The sequence below is a fragment of the Pongo abelii genome, chromosome 3 (genome assembly GCF_028885655.2).
Source record: "Pongo abelii isolate AG06213 chromosome 3, NHGRI_mPonAbe1-v2.0_pri, whole genome shotgun sequence".
Taxonomy (NCBI): Eukaryota; Metazoa; Chordata; class Mammalia; order Primates; family Hominidae; genus Pongo; species Pongo abelii.
The window spans coordinates 67,380,649-67,398,019 of record NC_071988.2 but is presented as its reverse complement, the minus strand read 5'-3'; positions in this window follow the sequence as shown (position 1 = coordinate 67,398,019).

The window sequence follows — 17,371 nt, the reverse complement described above, 5'->3', positions numbered from 1 at the left end:
TGTACTATACTCAATATATTCACACATATTCTGTATACGTGTTAATGCTTCATAGCTTCATAGAAACGGAAAATGTAAGTTGAGAAACATACTAAATGGTTACACTGTATGTACTGTGTTCTGTATATATAGCATTTATTCTCACTTTTAATTCTCATTGCCTGTTTTGAACTTGTTCATGATAGTAATGGTGTAATATATGTGTTACTTGAGTTTATATGGACAAAGCAAGGCTATTTTTTATGTTATAGGATTTGTGTTAATTATATTAAATGAAACGTCTCTGTCTTATAGTTAGCAACACTTACTATAAAAATCTAATATTGATATAATCGAACGTATTTATTTGAAACTCTTTAATGATTTATAATTTGCCTTTGTCCATGCAGCTGCTCTAATACCATAGCCTGGGTAGATTCTAAACAATAGAAATTTATTTCTCATAGTTCTGGAGGCTGAGAAGTCCAAGATCAAAGTACCAGTTGATTCAGTTCCTGGTGAGGGCATGTTTCCTGATTCTTAAATGGCATCTTCTGACTGTGTGCTCACATGATGGAAGGAGCAAGGCCTCTGGGGCCTCTTTTATAAGGGCACTAATCCAAGTCGTGAGGCCTGCACCTTCACAATGTAATCACCTCCCAAAGGCCCCACCTTCTAATCCTACCACACTAGTGATTAGGCTTCAACATAAGAATTTTTGCGGAGACATAAACTTTTATTCTTGCAATTTCTGGAATGCTTCATATGTATGTATAAATATATGTTTACACACAGATACATGGTTATGGAAAAGATCTAAATATACAGAGAAGAAATGCTTTGCTTTAAATGAGTGCTTCTCCAGACATAAGATCTATGTCATACTTTGATAAACACAAGCAATTATGCATGCACCACTTTATGGAATGTTGCTTTACAGTGAAAAAGCCTGGTTGAAAATCATGGTGTCTTTGCTTCTCCCTCCCAACAACTAAAGATTTTGTTGAGCTTCATTTTCTATATTTATATAATGAAATAATTTTTACACATTCCAAATATAAGATGCATATTTGTTATTTTTACCTACCTGAGTATTCTAGTACCCCCAGTATTTAGGTGACTATATTTAGAAAGTTGGTACATTACATATTTAACCCTGGTATCATCATCAACAACAAGAATACATGAATCTGATAAAAGTAAGGCAATAAATTAGTTCAATGGAATTCAAAGACAAAATCAATAAAGGTAAGATTAAAAATTAATGAGGTGACAAAGTCTAGGCACCCTGGCTCACACCTGTGGTACCAGTGCTTTTGGAGGCTGAGTGGGAGAATCACTTGAGCCCAGAGGTCAAGGCTGCAGTGAGCTGTGATTGTACCACCACACTCCAGCCTGGGTGACAGAGCAAGACCCTGTCTCAAAAGAAAAAAAAAAAAAGAGAGAGAGATAAAAACTTGATTAATCACCAGGTAACATGACTTTTTTAAGCAAGGGAGAAAACTTCATCTATGAGCAATAAATATGGAATACCCTTATGAATGGAGATTATATTTTCAAAATTACAGAAAAACATTAAACCCTTCTTTATTAATGGATCTTAAATCTGCATCATGTTGTTAAACTTTGTAATTTACTCAAAAAAGAAGTAATAGGCCTCTGGAGATCAGTAACTTCAAACTTACTTCAAAAAGTTATTCCTAAAAATGATATCAGAAACTCTAAGGAGCATGTGTAATTTCCAGAAGCTTCTCTCAACTCAGCAAGTGATTATATTAGTCTCAGTATCCACATACTACTAAGAACTGCTGGTCTGGAAAAGTAAACATTTAGGAATAGTAAGGAAAAGTCTTATGGGAATAGAGAGGCAAATTAGTAACAAAAAAAAAGAAAAAGGAAGAAAAAACCCAGAAAGTGAAGAAACTGGCTGTAGTTAATATTCAATATATCTTTAAAATCAGTTGTCTATTCACTGGGGAGAAGGGTATGGGAAATGAAGTGCACAATGTGGAATCTCCAAATAGCAACTTAATTCCAGAGAACTTGAGTGTTAAGTGCGTGCTATGTTTATATTATTCATAAACCGGAGTGCAAACATATGCAAAGAAAAAAATTTAGGTAAATATCCAGTAAAAAATAGTGCTTATAGCAAAATTCAGAAATTATGAGCTTAAAATTAAAACAATGGATTTGACTAATTAAGATTGAAACTTCTGAATGGCAAAGTAGTACATTTCATAAATACATTTGAAAGACTATGAAATTACATGTGCGTAGACATGATATTTATGTAAATGCATATACATAGATATATGTATATATCTTTGCATATGTGTGACAGCAGAAAAATGTGTTAATAGACATAAATATACAAACAGCTTATGCAATGCAATGAAAAATATTCAACAGCTCATTAGAAAAATGAGTAGAGGAATAGGGTATTGAGTAATAAACTCAAAAAAAAAGGACTGTATTAGCTAAAATATTCAATCTCAAGAACATTAAATTTAAAAAATCATCATTAGTAATGATTTAAAAGATAAAGTTGTGTTTCCTGTCTAAAAAGGTTTAATTTTATAATATTTGATCCAAATCAAAAATATGCATATCATTTATCAAATCAATTCTAGTATTTGGATTTGAAATTAGTACAATATTGGACCATTGTTCAAAGACACACACACCAGGATGTTCATTGCAGTGCTGTTTTTAATACTCCTAAATCAGACAAAAACTTACTTACTATTATTATTTGATGGAATATACATGCAAAACACAATCATAATATTATTCAAATGAATTATATTATTCAAAATTTATTAACTTGGAATTGTGGCCTTGCTATATTTAGTAATATAAAAAGGCACATTATGAAATAGAGTGGTTGCATTTTTAAAGGACGAATATTAGTATGATTATTTATGATATATAAGAGAGTATGTCTGGAAAGTAATCAAAGTATACATTAGGATAAGACAGGAGGGAATTCCTTTATCCCAACTATAAATCAAGGTGATACATGTGAGGGAGAAAGATCGTATTTCTATAGTGTGATGAAGTCTCGGAGATAGAAGAATATTTGACCAAAGACTAAAGGAAAGTGAGTGACAAAGACATGATGATTAGCATAGGAAAGACTGTAGAAAGCAAGAAGCGAGTGTGAAGGCCCTGAGGCAGAAACATGGTTGCTGTGGTTCAAGTACACTAAGAAAACAGAGTTCATGAGAGCGGGAGGATAGAGCAGATAAAGTGAGGTCTACAAAGCTATAGGAAGAGGATTGGAAGCCATTAGATGGATTTTGCAGAAGCTTGTCTTGATCCAACCTACTCTTAAGGTTCACTGTGTCTTAAGAATGGACTTAGAGACAAGAATGGAAGCAGCCTCTACTATCTTTAAAAAACTATTATAGTGATCCAGGCCCAAGAAAATGGTGGCTTATGCCTGGGTGATAGTTTTGGGAGTGATTAGAAGTGAAAAGGTTCTGGAAATATATCTATATCTATGTCTAAATTACATATATATTTTATATACTATGAATAATATGATACAAAGACATATAGATAACTGTTTTCATTTCATACACATTTTTCTTTACTGTGCTTTTTTTCATTTACAATATATCCCAGAGATTGCTCCATAGTAATACATAGAGATACACATCATTCTATTTTGTAGCCTCACAATTCTTCATTCTGTGGAGGTACTAGATTACTAACAAGTCCCCTGTTGATGGACATTTAGGTTCTTTCCACTCTGCCATTACAAATAGTGCTGCAATGAATAGCCTTGTGCTTGTATTTTTTCCTATTTTTGCTATTGTGTCTTTGGAATAGATTTCCTAGAAGTGGGATTGCTGAGTCAAAAGGTACATGCAAATGTAACTTTGATAGATATTGACAAATTTCCTTCCAGATTTTGATTTCTGTCTATAGTCTCAGATTTTCTTTTCCTTCCCGACTTGCTTTTACATTGTCTTCTTTTGAAAAACACTGGACGTTCTTTTGTTGTTGTTTGTTTGTTTGAGACAGGGTTTCCCTCTGTCATCCAGGCTGGAGTACAGTGGTGTGATTTTGGCTCACTGCAACCTCCGCCTCCCGGGCCCAAGCAAGTCTCCCACCTCAGCCTCCCGAGTAGCCAGGACCACAGGTGCTCACTGCCATGCCCAGCTAATTTTTGTATTTTTGTAGAGATGGGGTTTCGCCATGTTGCCCAGGCTAGTCTTCAACTCCTGAGCTCAGGCAATCCGCCCTCATGAGTCTCCCAAAGTGCTGGGATTACAGGCGTGAGCCACTGCACCCAGACTAAAAAAAACACTGTACCTTCTTGATAGAAATATTTTGAATGTGAAATCCATATGGATTGCTGATTATTTTGACATAGAAGATAAAAGACAAGAGTAAACAAGATTTTGGCCTGAATGGCCATATATTTTAATGTAACTCAGTTCTAATTCTTTAAATTTACATTTAGATAACCACATGTGGTGAGCTTTAGCATATTGGACAATGTAGATACAAGCATGAGGGTAAAAAGGGGACAGAGTAAGTTGAAGACTGAGCTCTTGGGCACTCTAATTTAAGGCCTTAGATCTGGAAATGAGGAAGAACCAGCTAAAGAGACTGACAAGCGAGGTGGGAAAGAGGTGCAAGTAAATAAACCATTTTGGGATAGATTCAGAAGCCACTGATTCAATGGGTCAGATGCTACCAATATTTGCATCCAGTGAGGACTCAGAATGGACAACTGCTTGAACAGTGCAGAAAAGACTTCAACCTTGCCAAGTGTTTTATGACTGTTTTGTAGGGTGCAAGGCCCAGTTTGACTTGGTTTAAGAAAAAACAGCCTTTTCTTTTGTGTGTGGGTCTCCCCGTCTCTTCCTCAACAGGACTGCAAAATCTTTAAATGTATATCTTCTGCCTTTTATATCTTTGTATAAAAAATTGCCTGACAAAGTTCTTTTTTTTGTATTTTAAAGGGTTAGAAATATAAATGTTCTAATCATAAATGTCATTTTAATTATTATTACTTTCCCATCATTTCAGAAACATGAATTAGTCAAAGCAAATTGTTTACAACATAAAATGGTTACATTATAAAATGGAAGAAAATTAATATCTCTAGTAATTGGTTAGGAAGATTTGCAACAGTGATCCATACCTTTAAAAAAGAGCTAGTGAAATTCAGAATATAATACTGGTGTTATCTGTGCAATTTAAAATAATGATGAGCCAGTAATGTTTAGGTAACTTTTAAAAACAATTACTATTCTAACTAAAGGAATTGTTTTCTTTAAGGATAATTCACCTCCCACCAGTTCCACATTTTGACAACTTTATCATTTTGGACCAACGTGCATTTGACCTTTCCCCCCGCCGTTCTTCATCTTGTAAGTGCTGTGCCCTTCCAGGCTGATACTTTGAAGACAAATTCTTTGTCCTTGTTTGGATTATTAAACAGTAAATGTCAAGATTTTTTTCCCCTATTTACAAAGGTTTTATCAATTGCTGATCTAAAAAAGATTAGATGTAATCTTAGATATTAAAACTACCATTCAGCATGGAAGATCTTTAAAAAAGAAAAATTCACATGAATTACAATTAACTTTAAAGACTTTTTAATGAGGAAATGACACACTTCTTGAGGTTATAATTTGTGCATTCTTTCAATTTCTTAGCCTATTAGCTTGATTTGACCCTGCAAATCAGAGAGATATATATTTTGTATGTTTCTCCTGAAGTTCTTCAGCAAATCTCTACATCAACTCACATACTGGGTTTTGTGAAGGCCAAGAGTTTCTTTAGTCATGAAGGAACTAGCATGGAATTATAAAGCAAATGTACAAACAAACAAGAAACTATAGCAAAAAGCTAAAAAAAGGACCCTTCCTCATTAAAATTTTCATTGTCATTTAAAGTATATTCTATACAGATTTTTTAATGTGAACCACTAATGTGAAAGCGATGCATATAGTATGAAGTTGTAATTTAATTTATTTAAAATTCTGTCTACACCAGCCTCCCTACTTTCTTTTCATGTCTGCTTTATTTTGAAAGAATAAATCTGTTAGCCTTCAAACATTTTCTGTCAAAAATATGAACTTATTTGATATGGGTTAGCAGGGTTGTGATTGGAGACCCAGTATTTCATTTATTTTAATGTAAATGACACAGGATTGGATTGAATCTTATTACTTAAATATTGTATTAACTTAAATGGCTCAATGTATAGACACGTTTACATCTTCTACGTTTTTTTAAAATCTTCCTTAATGTTGGAAAATCAGGTATATGTGATTATTTATATTTGTGGAAACTTAAAAAACACAGGATATATTTGAACTATATTTATGTTTCTGAAAGACACCTAAATATTTTCTTTTTATTTCCCATATATATTCTACAGTGACTTAACTCTGAAATTCAGCATTTTACCATGTTGACATTCATATCCTTATTATTTAATTTAATGTGACTATGATACTTCAGAAGATTCAGTTCTTATCATTTTCAGCATTTTTTCTTATCATTCAAAAAAATCACGTTTACATTATATTGTTTTCAAATTGAAGTATTGCCAGTAATGTATTATATATTGTGACATTAATTACTTGGTTAATTTAAAAACTTTATTTTCTATCACAAATATTTTAGTCACAAAATGACATGATTTAATAGAAAAAACATGGGATCAACCTTGTAGTGAAACAGGTTTGACTCGTTGCTAGCTAGGTGCATGACCCTGAGAAAATTACTTAGCTTTTCCTGGCATCACTTTACTGATATGCAATGTGAAGATGATAATCACAGTACTTATTTCATATACAAATGAAAAAAAATCCACATAAAATGTCAACCTGACATAGAGTCACCATTCACAGATCTTATTTATTGTTATTTTGTTGTTATTGTTAACATGATCATGCAAATTATTTTCTGTTTTAGCCAAATATTTAGGCGCTTCTGTTGTGGATTTAAGTGTGTGAGAGGCAGGTAAACACTTTTCTTTTTTTTTTTTAATTATACTTTAAGTTTTAGGGCTCATGTGCACAACGTGCAGGTTTGTTACATATGTATATATGTGCCATGTTGGTGTGCTGCACCCATTAACTCATCATTTAACATTAGGTATATCTCCTAATGCTATCCCTCCCCACTAATGGTAAACACCTTTTAAGGGAGCAGTGACTTCTGATGAGGAGTGAGTAGGATGCTAAGGGGAAATGGACAAGAGTCTCTGCGTGTTGAATCTGTGTGTTGAATCTCAAACTGGAAGTCAGAATGCTGTGCTCCTTTCTGACCATTATTTGTGTTTTTAGTATTGGCTTGGTTCCCAGACATGCTTACCAAAATGTAATGAAGCCAACACATAGCTGTTTTAGTTGACTATTCTGAGATTTTAAATACCATTGAAAACGTTACAAGAGCTAATATACTATGCCTAAATATCAACAGCTTGCATATATGTGCTGACCTCCTTCTTAGTTGTGGATTTCCTGGATTATGGTATACAGATTTTGAGTTTTGAAAATCTATGAAAAAAATCTATTTCCCCCAAAATTACAGATTTCTTAATATAGTATGCATATTAACTTTAGAAAATTTAACACAGAAAAATATCACTGGGTTCCAGTAAGCTATAGCCATCTGTATTACTTCATAAATAAAAAATACTAAAATTAAATAGCAAACCAGGCTAAATATTGGCCAATCAAGTCAAGTCATTTAAAAATAATTTCTTGAATGAATCAAATAGGGAGCAAAGATTGGCAATGTATGCCTACTGGCAAACAACAATCATTCCCTTCCATTAACCCTCTTAACAATTACTTGTTCAAAAACCTACGTAGAGTAACAGCTGTGGAAAATATCAAAGGATCAAATATAGAAGTCATTAGAAAGGATATGAGATATGTAAAAGGGAGGCAAAAAAGAACTTACATATGTTATTTGACATTGAAGAGAAAAAATAGTGAACAAACAAAAAGGAAAATTGAAGTTATAATTGAAGAAAATATGAAATTGAAACTGTGATCAACTCTTTGAAAGTTTTATGTACAATTATTATCAATATATAATTATCTTTTGAAATTCTTCAACAGCAAGAACTGACAATTATATGATCAAGAAGGAAATAAAAAGTCATGGGCCAGAGGCAAGGGTAATATTAAAAATCAGAATGGACATACTAACCAATCAGAAAGGAAGTGGGTTATACGCCTTCAATGCTACTGCTGACTGACATTTAGTAATTGCACTGAGAGGTAGAGATGTTGTTTCATTGAGGTGGGTTTTTTATCAAGTTATTTATTCTTTCTTCATCCTCCTCTCACAGTGAGTGAGATTACAAAGGTTACATTGGGTAACTTCAGCTACTATTATTCTCTGTGACAATCTTCAGGGCTCACATGAAATGAATCCACTAAATTCTGGCTTTGGGAGGTGGGAGTAAGGGGGTTATAGCATTTTTACTCAAAAGTTTTGTTTTTGTTTTTTAATAAAGCAACCATATCTTAAAACTTTGTAGATTTTGTTAGAAGATATTAAACAGATTCTTATTAAAACAGTGTAATACGGATCAGGAACCATAAAGGACAACTCCACTGGAAGTATTTTCCATTGATGTCATTGGTTTGAGTTCAAACGATAGCTAAACTAGAGACAAAAAGAAGGTGCATTCCTTTCCCGTTGCAGATGGGAGGTCACTGAATTTAAAGATACCTTCAGATGTTTGTCTTCTCCAGTATCAGCTTATTGAAAAATTAATGATTTCTTTTAATAATTTTATTTAATGAATCTCTCACTATATTTAGATAAATGCTGTCTTTTTAAAACATAATATGGATATATATAGCTTACTGGATATAGAAGGATAAATGGACTTTTCTATGGCTGCATGTATACTAAAAATTAATTTATTCACTCATCCAAATATTCAGGGTTGGTTCATAAAAGTCACTTAACTGGTGGAAATAAAAAATATATATATTTCCTATCATTCTTATTATCCTAAATATACTTACAAGAATAAATGTGATTAAGATGACTCTGAGTGTGTGGAGATTCATTTCCCACCTTATTTGGGGAGTAAAAGGGGTGATATTTCACCTGCTTAGTGCATATTTTAATATAATTTTTGTTGGCCTGATGGTTCTTTGCTACATATATACATTTAATTTTTAAAATTCTTAATCATTTATTCTCTCAGTATTCAGAAACATCATATTCTGTGAAATGCCAAGCATTTTCTTGTTGTTTTACAAATTACATAGAACAGGACATATTTATTTGATAGTAAGTTGCACACAATTTTTATTTTTCAGACTTGAATGAAGTGATCATGTAAGCTAGAGAAAGGAGATTAAAAATAACCTCTGGATATTCCTCTTATGTGATCTTTATTCTGGATGTAGCTTTAGGACTGCTAATAGACATGTGTCACTGTAAGTGTTTTGTAATGAACTTAGAATGTTTATTTTTTTGTTGCTGCATAACATCATATGTTGTACACTTTCACAGAATTTAAGAATAGTAGATGTAGTGTAGTAGCAGTAATGGGCAGAACACTAAAAACTAAAATACTAAGTGGCAGGCATAGCAACACGGAAGGGGAAAATTACTCTGGTTATAGAATCCTTTATATTGAGTAAATATTTGATATAAACTAAAGTGAAGGACAAAATGATAATTATTTATGATATCAAAGTGATCTTTGCTAGAATATACTTGAGAGTGTGACAGCTTTCTGATGAGGAAGTAAAATAATTGTAAAGCTATGCTGAGAAGAATCATAACCTTACTATGAATAAGAAATGCATTACGAGTTACAGGATTCGAAAAATAACAGAATGACAAGCTTTTACAAGCCAGGCTATTTTAATTTTGATGACGGTTTAGAAACTATAGAAATACCAAAATTATAGCACCAACTTCAATTAATAGAATGTTCAATCTGTATCTACTGAAGTTATCAAGTACTCTTTAATCATGCATCTATAATTGTATCATACAAAACGATTGCATTCACAAAGAGAAAAAAAAACATATAAACTGGCCTGAGGGCTTCATCCGATCATATAAATGAAGAAATAGGCTTCCAATTTAACATTCCGCAGCACTGTAATGCAATTCAGGGGTAAGTGCTATTACCCTTGGTGAAGAGGTTGAATTTGATAGCCATTTCACTGTTAGACTAACGATGGCCTATTATATCTCTTAGGTTACAATGTCTTTGATCCTGTGAATGACAAGGAAACATACAACCTCAGGGGGAAATTCAGACAGAGAAGGTATTTAATAGAAAAGCCTCCAGACAACCAGAGTTTCTTTAGATTTTGAAATCATATGTAGACATCTTAGCTGATAGTCAACCAGAATCCACCAGTAAGGCATTCAGCTTGGTTATACTTGTGCTGTACAGATGGCTACATATGTTGTCTGTCACCACAATACACGTTCAAATATGAATATATGTACAAAGATTCAAATGTCAAATATGTCTTATATTTTGACTTATGAACTTATTTACTATCTTATTAACTTGGACTTGTTAACCAAAGAAATTACTTACATAATGAAAGCTCTTTTTAAAATATCCTTTTACCTTTTCCCCCCAAAACTGAACATATAATTTGGAAAAGTCTCTGTGAAGGAAACAATTAAAATTTTGTTTTGCATTTGTAAAACTAGAGTTATTTTATTTCCTAGAATGTAACAATAACTTACCCTTTCCACTTCAGATTTTGAAAATTGTATTTGTAGTAACATTTTACCTACATCCAAAACAGGTGGTGGATCTAATTTATATTTTGAATGGACAAATAACGTTTTCTGAAAAAGTTGTGAGATGTGCTTGCTTTAACCAAGTCATAATTTTTACTCTTTCATAGTCCCACAAAAACACGTATTTGCGATATAGCTGAATAAGGAAATTGACTTAAAGCCAAGTTAGCAATCAAGACAAAAACCAAACCTACTAAGTGTGTTACTTGCCCTACTTAAAAAGAAATTGAGAGATGATAATATTTAATGTCTTTTTAAATATAATTTATCTAGGTTAGATTCATAGAGAAATTTCCATAAAGGTAAATATTCCTATACCACAAAGATGATTTTAAATGAAGTGAAATTATTTTTAATTAATATCATTGGTAATTTGCAACAGAAGGGAATTTTCGTGTTACTTAAAACATAATTTTCTTCTAACATGGCTTAGGCCATTTATCAGAACCATGTTGTTAAATGCAGATTTGCAGAAATACTTTTCAATGAAATGTAAGACTATGTGATATTTGAAACCATCCAGTTTATTTAACTTGCTTAAAACAGTGTTCACTTTATACAAGTTCCCTTTGATATAATTACTTAAGCGAACATTTTTATATCTATGTACACATGTAAGTGTGTGTCTTTTTAAAAAATAACCATGATTAGAATGATGAGCATATAGAACTTTATTTATACCAAAAAATAACCTTACACAAGAAATGCTTTTATGAAGCAAAATGTATCAAGCCCTCTAGTGGTGTTAATGTATAAGAAACTTCATTGTGGTGTTTGCTCAATCAAAGCAGGCTTTTTTTTTTTCTTTCTCCATTTGCATACAAGTATTTAACATATTTTTGACATTAGCTTTTTGTAAATTCCAATTTGCTCTGCTTGGCAGATAATTTGTAGAATACTTTAGGTGGTTTTTCTAAAGAAAAAAATCTTAACCTTAGGATTAACCATTTTAAATAACTAAACTTAGTGAATAAATGAATGGCCTGTTAGGAGATAAATCATAATTTTTAGATCAGTAACTGTTATTTTTGGGTCTAATGTTAAAAGACATTGTAGTGTTCCATATGCATGATGATAATAATACTTTTTAAAAAGAAAATTTACATAATTTACAAACTTAGAAAAAAAATCATTTAAATAAACAACACAATGAAGGATAAAAAATAGCTAAGACTTCCTTTGTAATTCTTACTGAGATCTTCCATGCTGTCTAAAGTCTAAAGGAGGTTAACGGTCTTATTCGTAACTAAGGATATTTACGCTGAGTTTTTTTTTTTAATTTGGCTCTTTTTATAGAAGGCACGCAATTAGAGAGGAGACTTAGTTGGCAGATCTGCAAAATGTGTTTTGGTTATTAAGCCATGAGTTTTAGCTTCATGCCAGCAGTATTTGTCTTTCTTTTTTTTAAAAAAATTAAAGTATGAGCATTTGATGTATATAGCTAGGGGAAACTGACAAATATCATGCAGTAGAAATGGAAAAGTAACAATGAAAAGTTTAAGACACAAAGACGAGTCTCAGAGGCTATCTGTTCTCAAAGATGAATTTCTTGATTTCCTGTCCTTTATTTCAACATTATTTTAGACTCTGAAATTAGGCTCATAGAGTAACCACTGAATACACTGTGGTAGAAAGTGCTATACTAGGTTTTGGAAGACTCAAATCACTTCTCAGCTTCATACAGTTTTCTTTGTTGTAAAATCAGAACAATCATGCACTACCTTACCTCACGTGCCCACAAGCACTTCTGACACTGATCACCATTGTTTTGGAAAAGCGTACATTATCACTGCTTCTCATCGAGGAACACAAGCAGTTGGAGAACATGTGGTCTTCTCCCTAATATGTGCACCCTCATTCTTAGAAGTCTTCAATTAAAACTGATTTAAGTCAGGGGCAGTGGCTCACGCCTGTAATCCTTGGGAGGCAGAGGTGGGCGGATCATTTGAGGTCAGGAGTTCAAGACCAGCCTGGCCAACATGGCAAAACCCTCACTCTACTAAAAAATACAAAAATTAGTTGGGGGTGATGGTGCACGCCTATAATCCCAACTACTCAGAAGGCTGAGGCAAGAGAATTGCTCGAACCCAGGAGGCAGAGGTTGCAGTGAGCTGAGATCATGCCACTGCACTCCAGCCTGGGCAACAGAACAAGACTTCATGTCAAAAAGAAAACAACAAAAACAAAAATAGTAAGTTAAATAGTCTATATTAGGTAGAGTACTGGGTACAAGTGGTCCATACTAAGATAAGAGCCTAAAATAAAATGCTAAATCTTGAAAGAGACTGGGTTTATGCACAAAATGTTTTGTGCCTTGGTCTAACATTAACGTGATGTCTGTGTAAAATGACAAAAAGAACCAATGTTTAATTATGCTATATTTTCCATCATCCCAGATTGCTAAATGTGTTCTTTCCAAGAAATCTAAATGAATTATTATATACATTTGCTGTCATGTATACATAACAGTTGTGTCATTGTTAGAGATTTCAGTAATTAAAATGGGTAACAGAAGCTTAAGTTATTTTCCTTATCAAAACTATGTTCCTTGGAACCGCATTATTATAATGGTTTTTGTGCTCTTGTACATTGGATGTCTTAAGCTGAGTACAATTTAGGAGATCCTTTCTAATTTCAAGAAGGTACTGCTTTCCTCAACACTGTGATCTAACCTGTGCCAAATCTGTACTATCCACTATGTAAATGGCTAACAAGTCAATTGCAAACAAACTGAATGTACAAATCTTAGTGTTGGTACTGAAACCTTTTCAGAATAGTCATCATGATTTAAAAGTTTGTTTAAAAATTTGCAAGCATCAAGTGTCAATCAAAACTGAAGATGAAACACTAATAAATGTTGAATTCTCATGCTTTTTGGTGCACTTCCTTTTTAGAATTTTCATTTATCTGCTATTTTTACCGTAACTATTTTCTTTAAATTTGTTTCACTTAAATTTCCTGCATGCTAACTTTGTTTGTATTATTGAAATAAAACTGCAGTGTATATATATATATATATATATAGTGTATATATATATACACACACACACACACACACAAGTACACATCATGTTGGCCAATAGGATTTAGTATTTTGTTTTAAATCAGTTATATATTTACTAAATCCTATTGGCCAATATGTGTACTTTTCACCATCTGAATCTACCTAATTTCAAATATAAGATATACACTTAAAAATCTTTAGCCTTCACTCTGAAACAAGTTCATGTAGCAACTTGAAGACATTGATACTTGACTTGTGTGTGACCCAAATACATAGATTTTTCACATCTGCTCTCAGATTGTCCTAATTTAATTCACTATGATACATGATTATGTGACATCATAGACACTAATTCCAAAAAGGGAATGAAGAAACAGAATACTCTGGAACTTGGTATGTTTTTAGACTCAACCTGACATAACATATAACACTATGAAAATTACATTTTTGGTCTACAAGTCAAATGGCCTTGTCTCAGCACCCAGCTGTGCCCTCAGGTTACTTAGTCTTCCAGGTTTACAATATATTCACTTCTAAATGAATAAATTGGATTAGAGGATTTTTAAGATATCTTCTAGAAATATGTTGGTTCTAGATCATTGAGCCACTCCAAAGGTTATACCATCCTGTAATGTGAGGACAACAAAATATTGTTTTCCTGAATATTTTTCCTTTGCAATCTCCTTCCATCTTGCATGTCTTCCTTGGTTGTTAGGAGCTTAGTAGAGCTGGAGAGAGCTGAGCTGCCAGCTGTCTGAGTATTCAGTTAACAGAATAACCCCAAATAAAGTAATAGTCAATTAATCACTCACTGCAATGATGTAAGCAGGAAACTAAACTGGAGAAAGAGACCTCATGGAGGAGTTTGGACTGTGGCGCCAGTTGAGCGTCAGTTGAATCAACACAGACGTGATGGTCAACTTATGCCTTGGGAGTCCTGAAAAAAAATCCTGCTTTTTTATGGACCAGCAGCTAGTGGTAGGGGGTAAGATAGAACTAGGAGTGGAAAAGTACTGAGCACTGACTCAGCATGGAGAAAATTGTCATCATGTTTCCCTGCTCCCCTAATAAGGAGGTCTTAGCAGAAGAAGGCCTCTGCTGAAAATTCCAGATAAAGAAGATCTGAATGAAGGTATATGAACTAGGAGTATAGATATCCATAAGAGTATGGCTGGCCAGGGGACTCGAGTCTTTGATTGCAACTCCTTGCAGAGACTGCAGTGCACTGGCTGTGCACCCAGTCTATTGTGGGGAGGGCAGCTCTTTCCTCTGAAGCTTACCAGGTGGTCTGTAATTGCCTGTGGTGATGTCTGAAAAATCATACATAGGGTTTTGGTCTCAAGCCAGATTCCCCATTGATTATCATCTTACGTGCCTACTTCTTCTTGAGTTTAAATTAGGGAGTAAAATCCAATAAAATTGGTCATTTATTTAAAACATGGGGTCACATAGCCTTCTCAGGCAATTTAAATTTAGAGAGACCCTTGCCCTGTGCCTTGTTTGCAGTGTTATTGATACTAAAATGCACCCCACCCCCAAGCAACTTAGTGTCTACTGGAAGTCCAGGGGGAAAATACTCAAAACAATAACATTAATATTGTAAAGTGGTTTATATAATGCGGGCTTGCTCAAAACAGTTTACTTTCTACTCATAACTACTCTATTCCTTATGCACTGTGGTGGTCTTCCATTTTGTGGATGTGAGAACAGAGGTTAAGTAAGGCTAAGAGGAGTTAAGTAACCTGTCTGCTGGTAAAAGGTAAAGCTGCTTACAGAGGCAATGCATTTAACCACTGTGTTTTACTTCTATTTTTAAAAACCTGAAGGCTATAGATATGCATATAATGTCAGGAGAGAACTGAAAAGAAGCCCTGGATTCATGCAGTAAGTTGCAGAGGGAGTGGTACCTACATGGAGTAGACCTGGGGTGTGTTGTGCAGGTGAAGGGCTGGAATTGAAAGGCACAAGAGGCATGAGTAGGGGCATGAGTGCTGTGGACTAAATCAGGTTGGTGTTTCAGAAAATAAATATCAAGTGAGCAATAAAAAAGAGGCTGAGGATAGAGGGAAGGATTAGATAGAGACAAAAAGATGAATATATTGAGGCAACAATCAGAAGAACTTCACACATTGTCTTACATAGGGTGTTAGTGAAATAGAACTAGGGAGAGATAAACAAGAAAATTTCCTATATCATTTTCTATTTTGATTTAATGAATGATGCCCCAAATGGAGCTAAATAAATATAGGAAGAGGAGCAGGTTCATGAAAAAGATATGTTTTGCTTTGGGGGACTGGAGTCTATTGAACTACCAAGTAAAGGTAATTTGCAAACAGTTATATATGTGCATCAGTAATTGCAAGAGAAATGAAAGCATAGGGAGCATAGATTAATGAGAAGGGTGCCCCAAAGCGTGTTGTCCAAGAAAAGACTGGAGCAGAACAAGAGCCAGTGAGGTACAATTTCAGAGTATTAACAAGAAAGAACTGATGATGATGATGAGCCCATTGCACAGATAGATTAGTTAAGATCACAACTGAACTCATGCTTGAAATGGATCCCTAATAAAGTCACAGGTTTACTCTATTTAGCAAGGGCAGGATTTGTAGTGTGGTGGAGCTGAAGCCAGATGGTGCTGGATTGGTGAGTGATAGAGAAGAAACAGATTAGATAAGGAAAGGCATGAAATTTGACAGTAGCTAGAAGAAACAACAGAACTAAGGAAGGCTTTCTTTTTCTTTGTTGACTTTTTTTAGCTGTATTTAAAAAATGGTTTAATTACTTAATTTATTTTTGATTGACACATGATGTACATATTTATCGGGTACAGTGAGATATTTCAATACATATGGACATTACATAATGATCAAATCAGGGCATTTAGTATTCTATCATCTCAAAAATTCATTGTTGCTTTGTGGTGAGAGCATTCAAAATCCTCTCTTCTAGCCATTTTGAAGTATGCCATAGAATATCATTAGCTATAACACGCTTGTGTGTAATAGCATCCTAGAAATTATTCCTCTTAAATTACTGTGACTGTGTATGCATTAACCAGTCTCTCCTTATACCTCCCTTCCTTCCCTTCCCCAGTCTCTAATTACCATTTTTCTGCTCTCCACATATATGAGATCAGCTTTTTTAGATTCCGCATATAAGCAGTGGCATGTGCTATTTGTCTTTCTGTGCCTGGCTCATTTCACTTAACGTAATATCCTCCAGGTTCATCTACGTGTCTGCTAATGACATGCTTTAATTCAATTTTTGGTGACTAGTATTCTATTGTAAAAATTTACCACATTTTCTTTATTCTTTCATCTGTTGATGGACACTTGGGTTGATTTCATATCTTAGTTCCTGTGAACAGTGCTGCCATAAACATGGGGCTGTAGATCGATATCTCTTCTAAATACTGATTTCATTTCTTTTGGGTATATACCCAGTTGTGTGACTGCTGGATCATATGGTAGTTCTATTTTTAATTTTTTGAGAAACCTCTGTAATTTTTTTGTCTGTGCTAATTTGCATTCTCACCAACTGTGTATGTAAGTTCCCCTTTCTCCACATCCTTGCCAGCATTTGTTACCTTTTGCCTTTTTGAGAGTAGCC